Source organism: Triturus cristatus, chromosome 3_2 (genome assembly GCF_964204655.1).
Source record: "Triturus cristatus chromosome 3_2, aTriCri1.1, whole genome shotgun sequence".
NCBI lineage: Eukaryota > Metazoa > Chordata > Amphibia > Caudata > Salamandridae > Triturus > Triturus cristatus.
In genome coordinates, this window is record NC_140584.1 from 522,448,469 (window position 1) to 522,470,972 (window position 22,504).

At 42.8% G+C, this 22,504-nt stretch overlaps 1 protein-coding gene and 1 pseudogene across 7 annotated transcripts in view; both read right to left on the minus strand.

Moving 5' to 3' along the window:
- Positions 1-22,504, minus strand: part of PPFIBP2 (PPFIB scaffold protein 2) — a 1,154,531-nt gene that overhangs the window by 664,681 nt on the left and 467,346 nt on the right. The gene's annotated exons all lie outside the window — the stretch shown is intronic.
- On the minus strand, positions 6,615-6,869 carry LOC146857651 (NADH dehydrogenase [ubiquinone] 1 alpha subcomplex subunit 3 pseudogene; annotated as a pseudogene).

Consider the following 22,504-nt stretch of genomic DNA (forward strand, 5'->3'; position numbering starts at 1 on the left):
ATCGTTCGCATTTCACTTCCACCCACAGCATGGTGCAATGGGAAAGCCCACTTCAGCCATTGTCTCTCTTGCACTGTGAGTAACAACATTTTTCTTGATCATAATTGCACAGTCGCCTGTAAGAGTACACTTCAGTGTCAGGGTTGGTGTGCCTGGGCTGCAAGGCTTGTTCTTTATGTTTGTCTTTCTTTTGTAGATTGCACAAGCTTCAATGTATTAATATTTTATTATTTTGATTGCTTGGTGGTGCCACTTTCACACTAATTCAACCCTGTCTACCAACGTATACTCAGGATATGGGAAGGTGACTTTACGTTGACACCAGTAGTGTGGTAAATGGAAAGGGGTGCAACAAGAAGAGCTCAAATTGAATACTTGCTTAAATTCTACCAATGCACGCCACTGTTCCAAATTGGCTTCATACTCCATTGAATTTAGAGCACAGGTCTCCAACTAGTAGCTTGGAAGCTGTAGGTAGCGCATCAGCACCCTCGAAGTAGCTTTCTGAAGTGAAGCCAAGCTCAGCACCTCATCTGTGTGTATTAAAGGCAGCACTGCTCATAACAAGGCCCTTCGAGTGACAGCTGACCAAACCAATGTCGTGGCCTCATGATAACAATCAAACACACATTATGTCAGACAATTGGGTCTGCCGCATAACCATCTGCCTCCACTCTCAATCTAGCTAAGTCACAAGGAGATTGGACATGCTGTAGGCCCTGCTCTATCATTCACACAATGCATGTGAACAACGGGCCATGAGAGAAGAGTGTCAACAAATAGCCTGAGCAACCAGTGTTAATCAACCGAAGTGTGGGACAACAGGAGACAGAGTGAAAATGTGTTAATTAGGTACATGATCAGCCCAGGAACTTAGCATGGTATAAATACAATATTGAGACAATTAAGAGTCTTCATGTGCTTATGAGTGTGTATCTATGTGTGGACATTTATGCGTGAGTCTGTGTTTGCATATGTGACATTGTGTCCCTTCCTAATAAAAATTGGTGCTCGCTTTTGTGAAAGAGGAGAATGGTTAATTTTTTTTCAAACTAGGGTTTTCATAGTGTAATGTAAATGTACATGGGCACTACGCAGTCACTATTTCACAATGATTTAATCTGCTAGTAGTTTAGGAGGCCTCTCCTTGAGTAGCCGTAGCTCTCACTACAGAAAAGGTCGGAGATCCCTGGTTATAAGTGCTGTGAATGGTGGGGAGTTTGCTATTGTCTAAAACCTCCAGCACCTCTTGCAGTGTCGAACAATGAACACGTCCAAGTTAATTAAGGAACAGCTAGGAATATTTTTTGGAGTGAAGCATTGCTCAGATATTGAATTTCTGGATTTAAGTAAAGCTTGGGATAGTGTTCACAAGTACTGTCGTGCAAAGCTGCAAAATTCCGCGTTTTTCAACTTCGTGTAATTTTGTTTTAAACTGTATCTCCTTCATCAAAACGACAGCTGAGAAGTACATTTTTTAAAATAAAATTTGGCATTTGTATGGCATGAGGATTGGACATGTGCGCACCATACAAACATCTAACCGTTCTTGTTAGACCACAGACAAAAGAATCTGAAAAATAGGTGCTAGGGAAACAAGCATTGGCAAAGCCAATAGGCATTTCTATTCTTAAAGTAGCAATTGCATTCACATTTTCATCCCCTTCTAAATCTGTGATCAGAACTTTTCAAATGCAGACTACAGTAACTTTTCCCATTAGCAGAGGTCCCTTGAGTTAGACACTCGCCTGGTTCTTTCTGTAGCAGGTAGTAGCACTTTAAGCAATTACTAGAGGTGCCATAGTAATAACTTGTCCATTTTTTTTATAAAGACATTCTCAGGGCAAAAGCATAATATACACACTGCAGAGGTGGACGTGTGATAACTATTGTAGAGTAGGTATTCTCTGTAGGTTAGATTAGATGTAGGAGGTAGGGCAGGATAAGTAGACTTGGGTAAGTATATTAGGTTAAGTATTGAAAACGTTACTGTAAGTAGAAATGGTGGGTTAGATATGGTAAGCACATATGGTGGTTAGGTAGGTTTGAGAGGTAAGGTATGTTTGGTTTGTTACTGTAGGATGATTAGTATTGATAGGTTAGGTTTGGTAGGAATCGTAGGTATGAGAGGTAATGTTAGGTAGGGTTTGTAAAGTCGGGAAGTATAATAGAAAGGAAGGTAAGTAGGTATGGTAGGTAGGTAGGTCAGGTTGGAATGTTATAGTAGATTAGGTATGGCAGGACAAGATTATTTGACTGATATTTAAAAGTTTTCATTATGGAAGAATTTCCACCACTTCTAATGTACAATTCATATTTTTTATGAGAAGTGCAAACACTTAAATAAATCATTTTTTTGTGCTTGGACATTAGTGGTTTATAACGCTTTTCTCACTTCTACCTGCTTTTTGGGGGCCAGGACTGCAAGGCCCATACTCCCGCTGGCTTTGGAGGCAAGAAGAGGAGGTTAAAAGTGTGCTCTGAGATCACAGCGTGGGAAGCGTACTCGGGCCAAGAGTGGACCTGTCATTGCCCAGAGGAGGCTGGGCTGAGCCACCTCCTCTTGGCACTTCAATTTGGAAAGCCTTAAGGTTGATGGTTTTATTTTTCCCTTGAAAAGTGGATAAAATGAAGGTACTCAAACCGAATGGAGGGAAGAATGCCCCAACATCAACCTCTGCCTCAATTACTAGCTATCTAACAAACAGTTTGGGGGCAATGACTAATGAAATTACCTTGGTGGAGGAAAGAATTGACGCAGCACAGTGTCAGTCACGGAATCTGTCTGTGGATTCAGTATCAGTGAGTCTTTCAGGCACAACTAATGTCGATGGTAGTCCTGAACCTGATTTGGCAGTATCCTTAAGGAATACAAAAAAAAAGTGTTTGCATGAGGTTCACCCCCCACCAATTTCTTCATCAATCCCCTGTGTTGTGCATGATCCTGTTTTGGAGATTTCCAATGCCTTTTCTATATCCAACATCATTCAGGATAGTCGCCCTCCTTAAAAAAAGGAAAGGAAAGATAAACTTGCACATCATGAGAGGAAGTGGTCCGACGGTGAGACCGGTGGTCCACATCCTGTGCCAAGGTGAACCCTGGAAGTAACTTGTATAAGCCCCAGTCTGTCATGGATGCTTTGCCGTAAATCTCCTATTGACTTTCTTGGCAAGATAGGGAGCAGGTTGGAAAATGTTCATGTGGAACTCCTTGTGAAATTTAGCATCTTGGATAATAAACCAATTTCTCAACCCATTTTAAACCGGGACTGCACTGGCCTTTTTGGTTGTTCCAGTTTGACAAATAATGCCCAAAACAAAGATGCGGTTCCATCAATACCCGACATACACAGAGTGATTTTACTAATCCAACACCCTGATGGTGTCTTGTTCCTAAAGGGGCAGCCCAATCGAATATGCATGGTAATAATGTTACCTTTTCGGTTAGGGTGATTTTGCTATTCCTAATGGATCAGCTCATCAGAACCAGAGCCAAACAATCGTGTCTGGTTTGAATAGGGGGGGCTATACTGGATACAAATCACAAGGCCACCCTACAACTTCTACCCAAATGCACAAATTACGTTATGGTCTTAACTGCGGTGTCATTACTTTCTCTAATTAAAAGAGAAGATTGGCGAGATTTAAAGTAGAAGGTGGTTCACTAGTTGAAACCTAATTTAGGATGGAAAGAGGATGTCAGTGGGGACCTTCTTGTTTGAACCAATTTGATAAGACTACCAGGAAGAATTTGAGTGCATCCACCAAGTTTCATTTATCAACCTCACACTATCTTTTCTGATATGTGTACAGTCATTCCCCCCACTAAATGTGATGTGAGCAACATCCCTATTGCTTACAGCGTTTAAACAGGGAACTGCTTTGCCCCTCTCGCTACTGTAACAGATATTGACTTTCCACCGCTGATTTTACTAAACATATCACGCTGAATATTGATTAAACCCAGGCGATCCACCCCTCCTTTGTTTGCCCTGCCCATTTTATTTCACCCACAACAGGCTCGGATTTCTGTGGTATTAGGATTCTTTCACGGAATATAGCTGGAGCGCAATCTAAATTATCAAATAATGATTGGCTGGGTTTCATTTTTAAGTATGATTTAATTTGTTGCCAGGATACTTGGATGATAGAGAATTTTTAGATCAATGATTATGTATCTTTTTGTACGCCAGCCATTCCATCTCCAGCAGGGCGGACCAAGTGGTGTTTGACAGTTTTTAATTCCGTAAAATTATTTTTTGTTAAGGTAGAACTTACTGACAGTACTATGTGGTATCAAATTGCATGTCTTTCATAGGAAGGTTCAAATAACCTAAAACTTGTAAATTAAGATTATAATGTTTTTGACTATCGGGAACATGAAGCGGCAACTTGACAGCTTAGTTACCAAGTATATTGTGAACTCCCTTTGCGTATATATAGTGGGAAGTCGGTATGTGGTTTTATTGACTTGTATCATGGAAATATTACTCATTTTAAATACTGCCCTTATGGGGAAGAACTAAATAAAACAATATTAAAATACAACTTGGTTTTTGCCCACGATATGAAACTATTGCCTAGTTAATTAGTTCCTACTTACATCCATCAGTAACAAGTCAAGTAGTACTTTAGATTTTATTTGATTTTCAGCAATTTGTGTCCATTTGTTTACAAAGTTTTTAGTGTCTCTTAACCTTGCCAGTGATCATAATCCCCTGTAGTTAGTTATGATTTTAAATCTGAATAATGACCAAGGGTCCCAGCAGCGAGACTGCTTCAATTTAGTAGCAATAAGGGTATCCAAATTAGGTGGGGGTGCATCACCCCTGATGGTTTCTCGGCCAACCTTGTAAGTAATAATGAGTCCACTTTTAGTGCTTGTTTGTCGTGTGACATTGATTCACATTCAGTTTTGAAGCATTTTGGATCTTAACCCATAGCATATCGGACATGGTGTTATTACAAAATTCTCGAAGTACTCCCCACCATAGTAGATGGTGTAATGATGCTTGCTCTGTTACCCATAAATCTTTACTAATAGCACTGAAGGCAATCTCAAGGTGTAAGCAAGACATAAGCGTGCTGGATACATTTATAAATCAGCTTTAGAGGCCTGTGAAGTACAGAGCCGAAGTAAAGGATGGGAAGATCTTGAAGCCGCAGACAGTGGGAGGTACAGCAGGAGATTTTGGGATGTAAAGGACTGGGATGTTTTTAAATGATGACATGCCAAATTCAATTGTCACAGTTCCACGGATTCCTGGGTGCAACACTTAACTAAGGCTTTTAATTATGGTATTAGCCATAATGTCATTTTTGAAGAAGTGGATTAGGTTATTAACTGCCGCGGCGTTGATACTGTAAATTGTTTATACATGTTGCTTGCAATTCACAGCATGAAATATAAACATGTCAGTCTTGTAGGAGGAAAAAAGAATAGTTTAATAATACAATTTTATGTAGGCATTCTTCATCACTATGACTACTACTATTGATGTGTCAGCGATCAAGCCTGATCTCAACCAGCAGGTTTCCCTTGGACCTAGGGCAAGTCAAGGTATATCACTTTACCATTTAGAGTGAGGAAAAATGACATGTGGTGGCCCACAAATCGCTAATGAACTTACCCTGAGAACGGCTGTGTCTTAATGGTAGCAATAATACAATAACATGTTAGAAACACAGGGTTTTACGTGGTTTCGCTTCCCCCTTCCCCACAAGACCATACGCAAGAAATCTGAAGCATTATTTTAGTGGAGCTTTGTTTGAGGGCAATCTAATTCAAAGCATATGTAGAATTTTATTAGCAGAGTTGTTATCATAAATGAATGAAAAGTATTAGACACAGACAATATGCTAAATTGAATGAATTTCCTTTTTAAGAAATCTTGGCTACGGGTTATTAGCACTGAAATATTTGCCATTGTGAGGGGTGCACAGTATTTGTCATGTCCTTGAAAGCAGCCGGCAATGTCAGATTAGGAGAGCCAGAGTGTTCTGTAGGATTCACAGAAAGATATAGGGCTGGAAAAGTATTTTAAGTTGATTCTTAAAACCAATATGAGAAAACATCCTCGCCATACATGATGTAATTTGAGAGAAACTACTGGTAATTAGTTCAATCTATACATTCAAGCTCCCTATATCATTATTACAACAATATCCAACGTATGAGTATATTCACTGAAAGATTCCAAAGGTTAAAGGGACGTTATAGTTAGGCTCAGATTTCACTCGTACAAAACCAGTGAAATTCAGCAGTTATGGTTACCTGAGCTAAATATAACTTACGCCAACGAAATGCACTGCTTATGACCTCACATATTACATCACTCAGGACAAGGTCACTGACATCGCTGATGACATCTCAAATGACATCACTGATGACATCATCCGCAGAACCACTCACACCCCCTTACGGTCTCATTTTTTCTCTGTGGAAGTGCTTCTGTATTTACAAAATGTGCACTGGGATAAAAATAGCAAGTTGTGGAGAAGTATCACCCTTCAAGCAGCAATTTGAGCAAAATAAGCACTGGTAAATTGCAGATTCCTGTCTGCATGAAATTCAGGTGATCGCTACTTGGAGTATATCTCGGCTGTACACTCTGTCACAGCTCCTTCAGCCACTGCAATTTGAGCCCAAGCTTGTTCATGGGGGTGACTGGGAACATCACTTAAATTTCCACCATCCCGAATAGGAACTGGGTACCAGTATGGCGTTTCTTGGTTTATTCTTGGTGAATACTTGACGTATGGACTCAAGAATAGGGCAGCTATTGCCCAAATGCCAATAAATCTAAAACAGTAATGACTGGCTCCTTTGCCCATGCATTTTTGAGAAAAGTGTCGATCTTGCCCACCATTTTCCCCACGAACTCTCACCTGACACCAAAACTCTTTACTACTACTTACTTGCTACTGTATTTTAGTGGGGGCAGGGGGCTTTGCAGCCCCCTCCCCAGGCGATTTTGGACCGGGGACACGATCCCCAGGGGCCTGGCCATGTCTCCTGGTTGCCATTTAGCACCCAGTGTGCCGGATCAGAACCACGGGGGGGTCTCAAGGTCCAGGAGATCTCAGCCGACTCCCTGCCTCCTACGGGAGCTGGCATTGCTGTTGAATGGAGAGAGCTGCTGGAAAGGCATCTCCCTCCATGCAGAAGCAATGGTTTAGAGATGAAACCTCCACTTCCAGTGGGTGAGGGCACCTTGACAGCTCTTGCTCGAACCAAGGTGTTTGCTTTTGCTTGGCGGGAACTATTAAAGCTTCCGCCAAGTAAAAGCAAACAGCTATGTCCCGCGGGTGGGCTACCCGGGACATTGCAGGAGCCAGTGCTGGAGGGGTGGCGATCCCTAGGGCCATTAATGGCTCCAGGAGGGAGATCATGCAGCCTCCCTTCTTTTTGTGCACAGGCTGGCCCTGGTGAGATGGTGGACCCCGGGGCCGCATAGGGCCCGGCAGGGTGGCCGCATGGCCCCCTTCCCACATTTTAATGTCAATTTAGCCCTGGGGTGGTGGTGGCCGCAGGACCTAGGGGGTCCACGAGGCCCCCCATTTCTTTGTACTTAGCCCCAGGATGGTGGTGGTCCCCGGGGGGTCCATTAGGTGTTGTTCATCCCCAGGGAGATGCTGTCTTATAAAGCTTCAGGAGAGGGGCCTGTGCGCTCCCTTCTTGTACAAATAAAGCCTCAGAAGGGGGGCCCCAGGTGCCCCCCTCCTTTATTTAAATGATGCAGCCAGGACCTAGCCCTCCCTGCGGCTTTTCCCAAAACAAGCGCAGATGCCTGCACTTTTTAAAAAAAAAACATTTTCGCCAGAGTTATTGATCTGCAACGATTTTGGTGAAAATGTAAAAAATATATATATGCTTATTTGCCCAGGCGGAGTCCCTCTGTGACCGCACAACCAGAGCTTAGGGGTCAGGGTACTCGTACCCTGCCCCCTTTCCTTTTTAAAAAAAATTCTGGAAATTGGCTAAAGCAGAGTCCCAAGCTGGCTGCCAACACTTCCTGCTTGAGGTGTTAGCAGTCAATCAGATCTCAGCACAAGATCGGGAGGGTTCGTGGAGCCTTCCCATCCATATATAAACAAATTTGGATTTTCTTTCATATCTCGAAAAGTACTGAACAGATTTACACCAAATAACAAAAAGGTTTCTTTCTGGCCCAAGAGATTTTTTGTAATTCTGCACATGGGTTCGCCTGTAGCCGTAACTAAAATCTCTACATGAATAAACATTGGAAAAACACTTTTTTTGACCACCCGTTTTTCTTAGTTTCCACTTGATGGATTGCCTCGAAACTTTACATGCACAACAAGAATCACTGGGGCACTTTTTTGGGAGCATTTCATGAAGACTCGTCAAATGGCGCCGAAGATATCAGTACATTAAAAAATGGTTTTCCTATAGAAACTAGGGCCTAACTATAACTACCAACTGGCGACTGCCAGGAGGTAATGAATATGTAATCTGAAGGGACACTATCAAACCTAATAGTGAATATTAAACATAATGGCCTGCAGAATATTAATAAAAGCAGGGAAATAAGCAATAATCATAAATGAGAAACAAATCAGCCAAACAGGTTGAAAAATACAAATACAAAATACACAATACTACTACTATAAATAATAATGATTTAGAAGGGCGGTCTTTCATGTGCAGACTGCATCCTCTAAGAAGAGTGTTGTGGAATTGAGACAGAAGATGTGAACTTAACATTAGAAAGAAAAATAGTGTGGTGCAGATATTCTTGACCAAAGTTCAGCATTTTTATTGCATCTTTAAGGAAGCCTACCTGCACATTTTTACTTTTCTTCTTCTTTCTTGGAAGGTGGTTTATTGGGATTGGTAGGTAGGCACTTAACACCAGTAACAAAGCCACCAATACAGTAATGTGTCCTAAATAGGGTCTCTATAAATTAGTCCCTTGCTCAACCCTTGGTAGCTGGTACAGAGCAATAAGGCTTAACTTAGGAGACAGGAATGTAAAGCATTTAAAAACACCAGTACAGTAAGTAAGACAACACACAACAAAAATCCTACACCAACTCATAAAAAGAACAAATAGTTTTATCTTTAAAATGATACCAAAACCATGAAAATCCAATGTAGGGAATTGGAGAATAAACACTTTCTAATGCTTAGAATCCAATAGCGCCACTTCTGGACATCTGGTCGCGCTTGACCAGGACAAAGTCAAAGTTTAAGGCCCATTGCGATGGAGCCCTGATCTTATACCCCTCAGTCAAAATGTTACCTTAGGACTTAGAAACCTTTCTGGAGCTTTTTGCGCTTTAGAACCTCACTGCTCTCCACCAGTCTGGATTAGGTGAGTGTTCGCCGGCTTGACTTTCAGGGAGCTCTCTGTCAAATTCTGGAAGAAGGACCTCAAGAGCTCTTCAGTGGTACAAATCCAGGCCGGGTCACAGTTCAAGGTGGGCGGCTTGGCTCTCGCAGTTCGGTCGGTCATCTCCTGGAGCTTTTTTCCAAAAAATTCCCAAACTTCTGGAGGACCTATCAGAAGGTCTCTTGGTGGGTCCAAGTGTCCATAATACAAATCCAAGGGTCTGGAATCTCCTAGATGGTCCTTGGCAGGCCTGGACTTCACTTCTCAAAATGCACTTGGTCAACCCCTTAAAACTCCACTGGACGCACTCCAGGAGGGGGGCTATGGATGGAGAAGCATTAGTTAAGCTCTGTTAACCTATAGCTGCAGGGAGTCCACTCCTTATTTCTTATTGAAGCAAGGCAAAGTCTTCAGAGCTGTAGTCCCAGATAGTGCTGCAGGCACAGTCTTCACCAGGCAGGCTCTTGGGTGCAGATCAGGAATCCAGCAGGACAATCCTCCTTGTAGATTCAGAAAGCAGAACTGAGAGGCCCAGCCCCTCTCACATATTTTATCCAGTGCTCTCTGGCGACAAGCAGTGGAGCACCCCTGTCCAATGAGGTGCAGGGTAACCCCCCAAAGCAGGACAACTCCCTCCAAAGTGTGGCATAGTCTTGTCCCATAAAGCACTATTCTCTCAAAATCCATCATGGCTGAAATTTCAGCCGAGCAGTAAGAGCTAATTAAACCAAACTCAGAGTATGGCTTATTTCCATAAACTCTCCCAACTAACATCTGCAAATTCCTTCCTTAAGTCTACCATCCAGCAAAGAAAAGGGGTGGCACTAGCTGACAGGCTTCCTTGACATGTTCTTCCTTTGAAGCTGATGCTTTATGGCCCAGCCCCCTGCTCTGGCATTTCTGTGCCTCACAGAGCTCTCTCCATCTGATAGCCTCTGCCCGGCCAGGACATTTATTACCTAATCAAGGTAGCTTGGCTAATCCCTCACAGCTGACTAATCAGGAAAGAGTGCGAGAGGCTGGATTTTGGCTTATAGAGAAGAAAGTCGTATAACTTATTTTTTGTACAAGTTATGATAAATTTAGAATGACAAGTTACTGAATTTATCAATACCAGTCTGAATTATAATTTTCCCAATCTCCCAGCAATAGTTATGCGTCCATAACATATTGCCTTGTTAGTCTATGAGGGCCAACTAACTTCAATGGGGAAAATTAAATGTGCAATTTCTTCCTCACCAGGGTTTATAAAACCTCTAGTATAAAGCCGCTGCTCATAATTACAGGACCCCGACTCCTGGAGCAGCCAAGGGAAGACCTTGGGGGTTCCTAATACGTCAAAATGAATTTGGTTATTACTTCGCAGTGCCCACAGCACCAAAGCAGACTTTGTAGTGAATTTCCTTCACTGGGGAAAAATAAAATGGGCGGCTTTCGCTCACTAGGGTTTATAAAACATATTTTATAGGGACCCTGCTTACAGTTACATGACCCTCCTCTCCTACAACACCAAGTGGAGACCTTGGGGGTAACCCACAATTTACAAATAAGGTAGATTATCACTTTTAAAGTGTCTATATCACCAAAGTCGAGTTTGCAGTGATTTTCACTTTTAAAAGCAGTGCTGAAACACAGGGCTGTTTTTAAAATGATCTCAGGCTCTCAGAGGTGCACACATGCAAGTGCAGCAAAGGCTGCTGGCCTCTAAGCTGCCATTCCCTATTATATACTAGGGATTGATAGGTAGTTTTTATCCCCTTGCCCTATTATCTACTAGGGACATATAGGGTAGGTCATGCCAATTATAAGTGTACCTCAATGTATGTGTTTGTGTTTAACATAGCACTGGCCCCTGGGCCTGACTGGCTGAGCCCAAGACCCAGTCAGAGTCAGCTGCCGCCAGTTCCATTCAGCACAGAATAAATGGAGCGGGAACAGTCAATAAGCATGACTGTTTAACAAAGTTGTAAGTCTTATACAGTTGGATACGTCCACTGACACAGATATCTGTGTACTAAACAAGGGATAATGTGCAAAACTTAACAAAAAAATTAAAAAATATGACAGCAAAGTTAAACAAATCAACGCTCAAGGGTGACTAATGAATAAGCACTCTATCTTTCAAAGTAGTAAACATTAAAGCCATAAACCAAGTAGTAAATCAGCAAAGCAATACTTCCGCAAGTTACATTTAATTTTGATTTTGCATCTGTGGCTTAAGATATGCAATTGCAAAGCCAAAACGTCCCATCCATGAACCTACTTGCCAAAACCAGCTGTTGTTCCTGCAGTGGGACCTCATATGTGCAGTGTCAACCTTGGAATGATCTTTCTTAAAGCATAAGAAAAATTATTTCCAGCTAGCCACTGAGCAAATACACACGTGCACACATTGCAAAAGCAAGAGGCCCCATAGCAGTGTGCTGCTACTGCGTTATCACAAAAATAAATAAAAATTAATCAATAAATAAAAACGAAAGTACGGGCAGAGAAGAGAGCAAACAAAATAAGTAATGCACTCCCACTGCGTGCTGAAAACAAATACAATAAATAGTGGACTTTCAATGAGCAGAGGAAGGATACAATGCATCCAATCAGAAATGATGAAAAGAAAAAAGCTCCATGCAGGACAAACAAGAATACAGGGGGAGGAAAGTCATTGAATAAGGCCCAATTAACCGATTTAGAGAAGAGAGTCATCTAGTCATGAGGACAGAACAACACAAAACCCACTATGTACCAATTTGTAGACAACAGGGCCTGCTTCCCACTGGTTTCTCTGAAATGATGATCAGCGCGCACGTTGCGCTGACCTCATTTCAGTGAAACAGAAATGCCAAGAAGCTCATTTCAGTTTCACTTTCTACGTGCTCAGGGGCTATCTCAGCCCCCTGTGCGCGTAGAAAGTCTGGAGAGGTATCACTGGAAAGGGGAGAATCTCCACTTTCCAATGGTACCCCTCCCCAGTGGATCCCTGCTTGGGGAGGGGGGGAGCTGCCCCTTGGGCAAGGGCCTTTGCTCCCCCATATTTGTTTGGGCACATTCAGTCTTTCTGCCCTCCCTGGGTGGCAGATGGGGCAGTAGCCCCCAATCTGCTCCCCCCCCGGGGGCAGACAGCCCACTAGACACCGGGGATTTTTTTAACTTGGAATTAAGGGTGGGGGATGCCCAATATGGGCATGCCAATGCCCCCATTCCCCCGCCACAACATGACAGTCTTCCTGCACCCCCCGGGGGGCAGAAAGCCCACTAGATACCAGGGATGTTTTAAATTTATTATAATTAGGGGTGGGGGCTGGCCAATATGGGCATGCCAATGCCCCCACCCCTTCGCCGCCAAAAGTACAGTCTTTCTGCCACCCCTGGAGGGCAGATGGAAGCCCACTAAAAACCAGGGATTTAAAAAACAAATGCAAATTAGGGGTGGGGGTGCCCACTATGGGCATGCTAATGCCCCCACCCACCCTGACACAAAATACCAGTCTTTCTGTCCCCTCTGGGAGGCAGATGGGGGCAGTAGCCCCCAATCTGCTCCCATAGGGCAGAAAGCACACTAGATGCCAGGGATTTTTTTTTATAGGCCCAGGGTGGGGGCTGCCCGGAATGGGCATGCAAATGCCCCCACCCTACCCCCCCAAAGAAAACAAAATACTTTCTGCCCCCCCCCAGGAGGCAGGTGCGGGCAATAGCCCCAGAAAGCCCACTAAGCGCCAGGGATTTTTTTTATATATTTAGGTAGGGGTGAGGGCCGCCCAGAATGGGTATGTCAATGCCCCCACCCCAAAAAGAAAATGCTACACTCTTCCTGCTCCCCCCGGAAGGCAGATGGGGCAATAGCACGAAAGCGCACTAGCCAACAGGGTTTTTGTTTTCAAACGTCCGGGTGGGGGCTGCCCAGAATGGGCATGCCAATGCCCCCACCCACCCCAAATGAGATGCCATAGTCTTTCTGTCTCTCCCTGTAGGCAGATGGGGGCAGTAGCCCCTGATCTGCCCCAGCGATTATGCTTTTTTTTTATACGCAGCGGTGGGGGCTGACCAGAATAGGCATCCCAATGCCTCCACCCCTCCAAAAGAAAAAACACAGTCTTTCTGCCCCCCTTGGAGGAATATCGGGGCAATAGTCTCAGATTTCCCCCCTCCCCAGGGCAGCAGAAAGTTTACTAGGTACTGACTTTTTTTCTGAATGTGTCTACCTGTGGACTTTGGGTCCTAGCACAGCCGGCAACTACAGAAACTTAGCAAACCTGTATGTTGTTTAAAACTAGACACTAAGGGGAATTCAGGATGGGGTGACTTGTGTGGCTCTTACTAGGGTCCGTTACCCAGAATCCCTGGCAAACCTCAAACTTAGTAAAAAAAACACATCTTCCTCACATTTTTGTGATGGAAAGTTCTAGGATCTGCGTGGATTCACAAAATTCCACCCACCACGCATTTCCCAAAGTCTTCAGAGAAAAATGGTACCTCACTTGTGTGGGTAGGCCTAGTGCCCGCGTCAATGAACAGCCCAAAACGCAACGTGGACACACTGTGAAAACTGACCCTATTTTTTTCCAAAGTGCCTAGCTGTAGATTTTGAACCCTAGCTTGGCAGGCACCTAGCAAAACCTGGGAAACCGATATATTTTTTAAAACTAGACACCCAGAGGAATACAGGGTGGGGTGACTTGTCTGGCTTTCACCATGTTCTGTTACCCAGAATCCCTTGCAAACCTCAAACTTAGTCAAAAAACCCACATTATCTTCACATTTCTGTGGTGGAAAGTTCTGGAATCTGCGTGGATCCACCAGATTCCACACACCCCGCATTCTCCAAAGTCTTCCGAGAAAAATGGTACCTCACTTGTGTGGGTAGGCCTAGTGCCCGCGAAATGAAACTGGCACTAAACGCAACGTAGACACCGCACATTTTCACAGTAAAAACTGACCCTTTTTTGCAAAGATTTTGAACCCTAGCTCTGCCAGCACCTAGTGAAACCTAGGAAACCTATAGATTTTTGAAAACTAGACACCCAGGGAAATCCAGGATGGGGTGACTTGTCTGGCTCTCACTAGGTTATGTTACCCAGAATTCCTTGCAAACCTCAAACTGTGCAAAAAAACATATTTTCCTCACATTTCTGTGGTGGAAAGTTCTAGAATCTGTGTGGATCCATACATTTCCTACCATCCAGAAAAATGGTACCTCACTTCTGTGGGTAGGCCTAGTGCCCATGACAGGAAAAGGCCCAAAACACAATGTGGACACACCACATTTTCACAGTGAGACTGAAACTAGATTGAAATATATCCTAGTGTTAACACAGACATGGTGGTGTGTTTTTGAATCATTGCAGAAGTGTTGGAGCAATAAATGAACTGCTCTGGAAATGTGTTGTTTACTATCATGCTGGAATAAGAGAGACCACACTTGCAAAGCAATTCTGTCAAATATGTACTGTCTCGTTTTTCCTTTGTGTAAATTCCATGTGAGCAACTTTGGCTTATATTAAAGTGGTGCAAAAAGCACAACACTTTGTGCCATTAAATGAACTAGTAACTGACAACAGTTAGTGTGCCATTTAACTAGTTAACGATACAATGAGTATATAATCAATAATAGCTAAGGAATGCCGTAATAATGAGTAGCCCTGGCTGACAGGCTTCCTTGACATGTTCTTCCCTTGAAGCTGATGCTTTATCGTCCAACAAACTGCTCTAACATTTCTGTGCCTCATAGAGCTCTCTCCATCTGATAGCCTCTGCCCAACCAGGACACTTATTACCTAATCAAGGTAGATTTGCTAATTCCTCACAGCTGACTGATCAGGAAAGAGTTCTAGAGGCTGGATTTTGGCTTACAGAAAAAGTCTTATAACTTCTTTTCTGTACTAGTGATAAATTAAGCAATGCCAAGTTACTGGATTTATCATTACCATTCTGTTCAGTCTTTGAATTATAGTTTCACAATTTCCCACCAATAGTTATGCGTCCATAACATATTGCCTTGTTAGTCTATGAGGGCCAAGTAACTTCAATGGGGAAAATGAAATGTGCAATTTCTTCCTTACCTGGGTTTATAAAACCTCTTTTATAAAGCTGCTGCTCATAATTACAGGACCCCGACCCCTGGAACTCCTAGGGAAGACTTGGGGGGGTTCCTAATATGCAAAAAGGATTATGGGTATTACTTCGCAGTGCCCACAGCACCAACGCAGACTCTGTACTGAATTTACTACACTGGAGAAAAATAAAATAGGCAGCTTTCACTCACCAGGGTTTATAAAACATCTTTTATAGGGACCCTGCTTACAGTTACATGACCCTCCACTCCTGCAACACGTAGTGGAGACCTTGGGGTACCCACAATGTAACAATAAGGTAAATTATCACTTTTAGAGTGTCCATATCACCAAAGTCGAGTTTGCAGTGAATTTCACTTTTAAAAGCAGTGCTGCAACACAGGGCTGCTTTTAAAATCGCCTCCGGCTCTCAGAGGTGCACACATGCAAGTGCAACAAAGGCTGCTGGCCTCTAAGCTGCCATGTCCTGTTATATACTAGGGATTTATAGGTAGTTTGTATCCCCTTGTCCCATTATCTACTAGGGATGCATAGGGTAGATCATGCCGATTACAAGTGTACCTCAATGTATGTGTTTGTGTTTAACATAGCACTGGCCCTGGGCCTGACTGGCAGAGCCCAAGACCCAGTCAGAGTCAGCTGCCGCCAGTTCCATTCAGCACAGAAAATGGAGGTGAACAGGTCAAAAGGGTGACTTTATAACACAGTTGTAAGTCTTATACAGTTGGATAGGTCCACTGACAGGGGATAATGTTCAAAACAAAAACATTAAAAAATATGACAGCAAAGTCAAACAAATCAACGCTCAAGGGTGAGTAGTGAATAGGCACCCTGTCTTTCAAAGTAGCAAACATTAAAGCCATACACCAAGCAGAAAGTCAGCAAAGCAATACTTCTGTAAATTACATTTCATTTAGCATCTGTGGCTTAACCGAAGCAGTGGCAAAGCCAAAACATATCACGCATGAACCTACTCGCCAACACCTGCTATTTTTCCTGCAGTGGGACCTCATATATGTGCAGTGTCAATCTCAGAATTTTGTTTCTTAAAGCATAAGAAAAATTATTTCCAGCTAGCCACTGAGCAAATACACACGTGCACACATTGCAAAAGCAAGCGGCCCCATAGCAGTGTGCTGCTGCTGCGTCATCACAAAAATAAATGAAAATTCATAAACAAATAAAAACGAAAGTACGGGCAGAGAAGAGAGCAAAGAAAGTAATGCACTCCCATTGAGTGCTGAAAACAAATACAATAACTAGTTGACTCCTAATGAGCAGAGGAAGGACACACATTATCCAATCTAAGCCTGTCTGTCTGGTGCCATTGCTAGCTACAAGGGAGTTGAGCTCAAGTTAAATTCCTAACCTAGCTACAAATATTAGGTTTAGCTAAAACTGTTACTAGCTCTGGTGGTCTACTCCACATTTTGGCCAGTTTAGCTTGAAATTCCAGATACTTAATCACTTGTGACTGCCTGGAAACACATTTTTCACCGGGAACCAATATGTCAATGTTCAGACACATTTGTAAGGTTCCGTTTTGCAATATGCTTGTTTTTTTTCTCGTGTTGGTCATGTTATCGCAATGTCCTTATTTTATGTAATGCTGGCTTAACCCTGACCGGCAATGTCACTGCGTTGTTATGTTTCGTAATCTGAAAAGTCTGAGCCGCGATTCTTTGTTGTGTCTCCTTGCAAAATGTTTTTTTCCACTTTCTGTGAAATACAGTGTACCGCTAGCTTAAAACTTCAAGCGCGTTTATATTTGGACGTATAAAAGTAAAACATGGGGCGTCGGACGGCTTCACGTTGCTCTTGGTTTTACAAGCGCTACACATCGCGTGAAGCGCTAACGCTGCCTTTGTGCAACGTTCTGTAATAAGAAATTCTAGCTGCAGGGTGATGATGACACAGGCACCACAATTTCATTCTTCTTTCTTTAATCTTAGGAAACAATTGGATGATTGCCTGGTAGTCGCAGAAAGTAGACTATTTTAGAGAAGGAAGAGTTCAAATTAAATTTCCTTCAGCTGGTTTGGTCGACACCTGCAGAGGACAAATGTGCCAAACTGGTTGCAATATCTACAGACTGTAATCACCGTTTTGATAAATCAACGTCACCGTGCATAGTTTGCATTTTCAGCTTCTTCACTGCACATGAAAAGAAGCCATCATTATTCATCAATGCGTAGCTTGGGGCTTTGGGTGTGGAAGGGGTGTTGATAAACAAGAAAATAACTGCCATGAAATGTAAATAAACGGTGTCTCTACTAGCCTTCGAAGAAGACACAGTTGACAAATGTTAAAAGGCCATATGGCTATGAAATATTTCAACATATAATTATCTGTGTATGTATTATTTTTAGAATCCCCTGCTCCTCTTAAATATGCAAATTAGCTCGCTCTAGCGCTGTTACATAGGCACATCTCATTAATGCAATATTGACAAATCTGAGCCAATATAATCTGAAACCACGGGATACTTGATCAAATATTAAATAATTTCCCTGTATTTCTCATCAGTGTATGGTTATTATTTAGTCTAGCAAAATGCAATGCTAACACTTGTGTAAGAAGAGGGGGGTGGGGGATGTAGCCTTAAGGCTAGTGCGGTCGACCTCGGAGCTAGGGTGGTCGACCTCGGAGCTGGGGAACCGGGTTCGCGTCTCGGCAACAATGCTCAACATCCTGTGATTCTGGGCAAATCGCTTAATCTCCCTGAGCCAAACAAAAATGAATGTGTCCATCTGTAACGACACTGGTGCTCATGTAAAGCACTCTTATACCCGATGTCTCGGGTGTAGTTCGCGCTATATAAAACTTAAACAAAAAAAAAAGGAACAGAAATGTCAAACTTCTGTAAAATACTATCTTGGAAGGGTTACTGAAAAGGAAAATTGCAGATCAACATTTCCATGGGTCTGAATTAGCATTAAACAGACTAATCAACAAAACAACTTATTTTACAATTCGTCAGTTATGCCTTCTGTCTGCATCACATTCAAGGTAGATTCCCCACCATGTTCACCATCTAATCTAGTCTGGGGTTTCATCATATGCCTGCCATCGTCCTCTTTGAAAACCTATCCGAAGTGGGACATGCTCACCACAAGATAATTATTCTAGCCTTCGCTGGTACCTAAACCAGATGAAACAAGCATAAGGACTGAGTGCTGGAACTTAACGCTCAAACACTGAAAGTAGATATTTACATTAACACCAAATTGTTCCCTTCGGACAAGACCATCCTTTCTCTGAAAATAACCCAACTTCATGAGACTCCACCTTGTACTCTGTCTTATTCTCTGCGCAGTCCTCAGGGATTTGAGACGGTCACTGACAACGTTCAGGACCCATAAAGGCTTCGCTCCTTCTTAACCAGCCTAACAAAAAGGTGCTGGTAAAAGCCATCTTGTCAGTGCTTGATGCTAGCTTCGACTCTCTAAAGGATGTAGCAAGCTGTACCCACCACTCTCCTACAACTGACAGTTTCAATGCCATTTTTAATGCTATACTGTCTTCATGCAGGTCTCACCACACCCACAGCTACCAAACAGTTCAATGTCCTCTGCCTCTGACGTCAATTCCCTCCCATCCCTCAATTTCTTATGTTCTAATTTCAAATGACATTCAAGGTCAACTTATTACCTCTGCACATCATGGACAACACTGTCAACCCTGGTGTACCCGCTTTATTGTCACAATATAGAACATGCAGTTTACTTTTCTCTCAGAATCCATGTCCACAAACCTCTCACACATCCTACCAGAGGATTAGAATACCCTCTTTGGTCTATTTATCCATGTTGGAGAGAGACTCCAATCCATAACACCACTAGTATGTGCAATGAACCTAAAGGCTTGCATTACAATGCATTCATACATGTGTTGAATGTGTAGAGGTCCTTCTCCCATCATCTGTGTAATTGCCTATAAAAGCTATGTATCTTTGTCTACTGACTATCTGGAGCTGGCACTGTTCTGGATGCTTTTCTTGGACCATTCTTTCATTCGCTTCAATGTATGAGCTGTTGAATCTCAGGACTCCATGGTACAAGAATGGTGGATAATATGGACAACTGGGAATACTTCCAAAACACTCACTCTACTTAACAAGATGCAGTCCATGGGCTAAACCTCCAATGACGACTGGGCTCTATCGACATTAAAAAGTAACAACCAATGGCAAGACCAGGCCACTATTCACTTTAACTTACTAGAAGGGTGTAAAAACCTAATCCTTATTGTTCTTGGAAGACAACCCATATTTCTTGGAGGTTATCCTTCATACTGTCATTGATCAGAGACACCCTTCCTTGGCTATTTGCGTTTCTGAACTAGTTCCTCAAAATCACGACCAATATACTGGATAAACTGGATCAACTTGCTCTTCTTATCAAAAAGAAAGTACAATCATTTGAAGATTGTTGTAGCAAATGGTTCTCCAGACTGCTCCAGATCCTGAAATGAAAAAGCAGGACACTAGAAAAGCACTGGAAATAGGTTAGCCTTCAAACCAATAGATGTTAAATTTTATGATAGAGAATAAAAGGCAGTCATACTAAGACCAATAACGCCTACTTCCAAACTTGAATTCTTGAAGATGCTATTTCTTTAAAATAAGTTGGTAGGGTCTATCAGGAAACGTTCCAGTCAATTTGGAATCCCTCAGTAGTTTTATGATTACCTTATGTTATACTTTCATGATCATTCTGACAGCCATTCTGCCACCACAAAGCACTTTGCTTTCTGGTGTGATCTCAAGTGAAATAACGTATGTTAAAGAAAACAGTGGTCCCATACATGTAAAATTAATACAATACCACAATTAAGCAATCAAAATTGGGTTTACGAATGTAAATTAGAAAATAAGGAGTTTTATTAACAATTAAGTTCAAAGCAAAGATAATATACGAAAAGGTGAGTGAGCAAAACGTGACAGGGAAATGGGAAATCAGCCGATTTCCTTATTGCAGGCAAGTGACTTAAAAAGTGACTTTTCAATTGGTGAGAGTGTAGGTAAACAAAAAGTCAAAATCAGAGTTACATCTCATACTCCACAATTAGATAGATTATAGTATAGAGTTGAAGATGTATGCATCGACGACGTTTCGATCCCAATTTAGGTATAGGGATCTCATCAGGACTAAGTGATAAATCAAGTGCCTGGGAAGTTGCTGACAAGGTCGGTCAATAGACACCTCGGGAATTTCCTGAAGAAATGGAGATGATGTGTGGGCTAGCAGCCGGAGAGCATAATGGAAAGGTGCTGAGCCCATTCCGACGGCCTGTCAGAGGCAAGGTAGAGTAGGTAAGGTCCCGTCCGGGAACCATAGGACGCAAGGCCAATGAAGCAAGGAGGTTTCCAAGCCTGGATAGGTTGTGTGTTGAGGATAAGGGGCAACAAGTCGAGTACTCCGTCTGCTAAATTACGCAGTGGGAGAATCGAGTACCTCGTGTGCTCTGCCGGTATGCGAGGATACGAGTGAATAACAACAGGTAATGATAGGAGACATCTTCTACATGAGCCACCGCTGCTCTCTCACCAGAGGAGAGCCACCAACTGTCTCACATAGCACCCCCAAGCTCGAGGGCCACCATAGCAACTGTACAGAGATTCTATGGGCAGATACAACAACCATTAGTAAGCCCAACATATTACCTCTTTTTTTTTTTAAAACATAGCAGAGTCTAACCTCAAGAAAAACCACAAATCAAAATTAAAAGAAAACAAATGACTACATTACACAAGAGGAAAAAAAAACAGAAAGCACAACATTAGTTTCAAGATAACTTTGTGAGTACATCATCTTAGTTTCCAAGGGACGCGTCTCACACGACTCAACCTCCGTGGTACCACCACAGAACCTTGCTCACCAGAAAAGGGTAGGACTACATCAACCGCATGCCTGACATGGTTAGAGGAACCAGTCACATGGTTAGAGGCACCAGACACTTTCACCACTTTGCTAGCATTCCACCAATGCCCATCACGTACCATTTCGCGACCACTGAGGGACACAAAAGGCGCGAAGTTTGTGAGGGAATGGGGCATAGTACAGTAAAACCACAACATGGACGTAAGCGCACCCTCCACTTCATATCTGTTGTGCTTTGCCCACTTGATGCATTCCAGAACCACTCTATTCATCCTTTCAACCAATCAGTCCATTTGAGGATGACCAACAGAGCACCTCAAATGCTTAACACCAGACTCACCCAGAAAAGCATCCATCTCATGGTTCACAAACTGCACTACATTGTCAGACACTAACACTTCCGGGAAACCCTCTCTCATAAAGATCCCTTTTAGAAAAGAAATGGCACTACTCGCTCTGGGGGAGGCGCAAAAATGAACTTCAGGCCATTTACTGTGAAAATCCATCAAAACAGACGTAAAGCGTGAATGGTGAGGAAGGAAATTGAGAGGACCCACAAAATCAATTCCCACCTTCAGCCATGGCTTCTCAGGGAATGGTATGGGTTGTGGAGCTGGTGTAACCACTTTGTACCCCTTCTCAGCCCCAGAACATACTACACACTCCTTAACTACGGACTCAATATCTTTATCCATTGAAGGCCACCAATAGTGCACTCTGACATGTCTCTTAGTCAATGTAGAACCTAAATGTCCATCATGGGCCAACCCACCAGCAAAGCACGAACACCAAATGGGGGAACGCACCTATCATCTCTCATAACGATCCTGTCTTCAATGGACAGCTACTCAGCAATTTTACAGAATGGTTGAATTTCAGGAAACACATATTTCTCACTGGACCAACCATTCACAATATACTCTTGAACTTTACCCAGCACAGTGTTCTCACTCTTCCACTGTTTTCTTCCACTCACTCTCGCTACACGCTTTATTTTGTACAGCGTCAATAAAAGCGATAAAACAATCCTCCTTGTCCTCCTCCACATCAAGTACTTAATCTTCACTGATAGGCAGTCTGGACAAAAGATCTTCCCTGACATTATCCTTACCCTGAATGTGCTTGACAACAAAATCATATTGTAGCAATTTCGTGGTGAGGCGTGCTATATGTGGTGTGGCATACTTAAGTCTGTCTCACC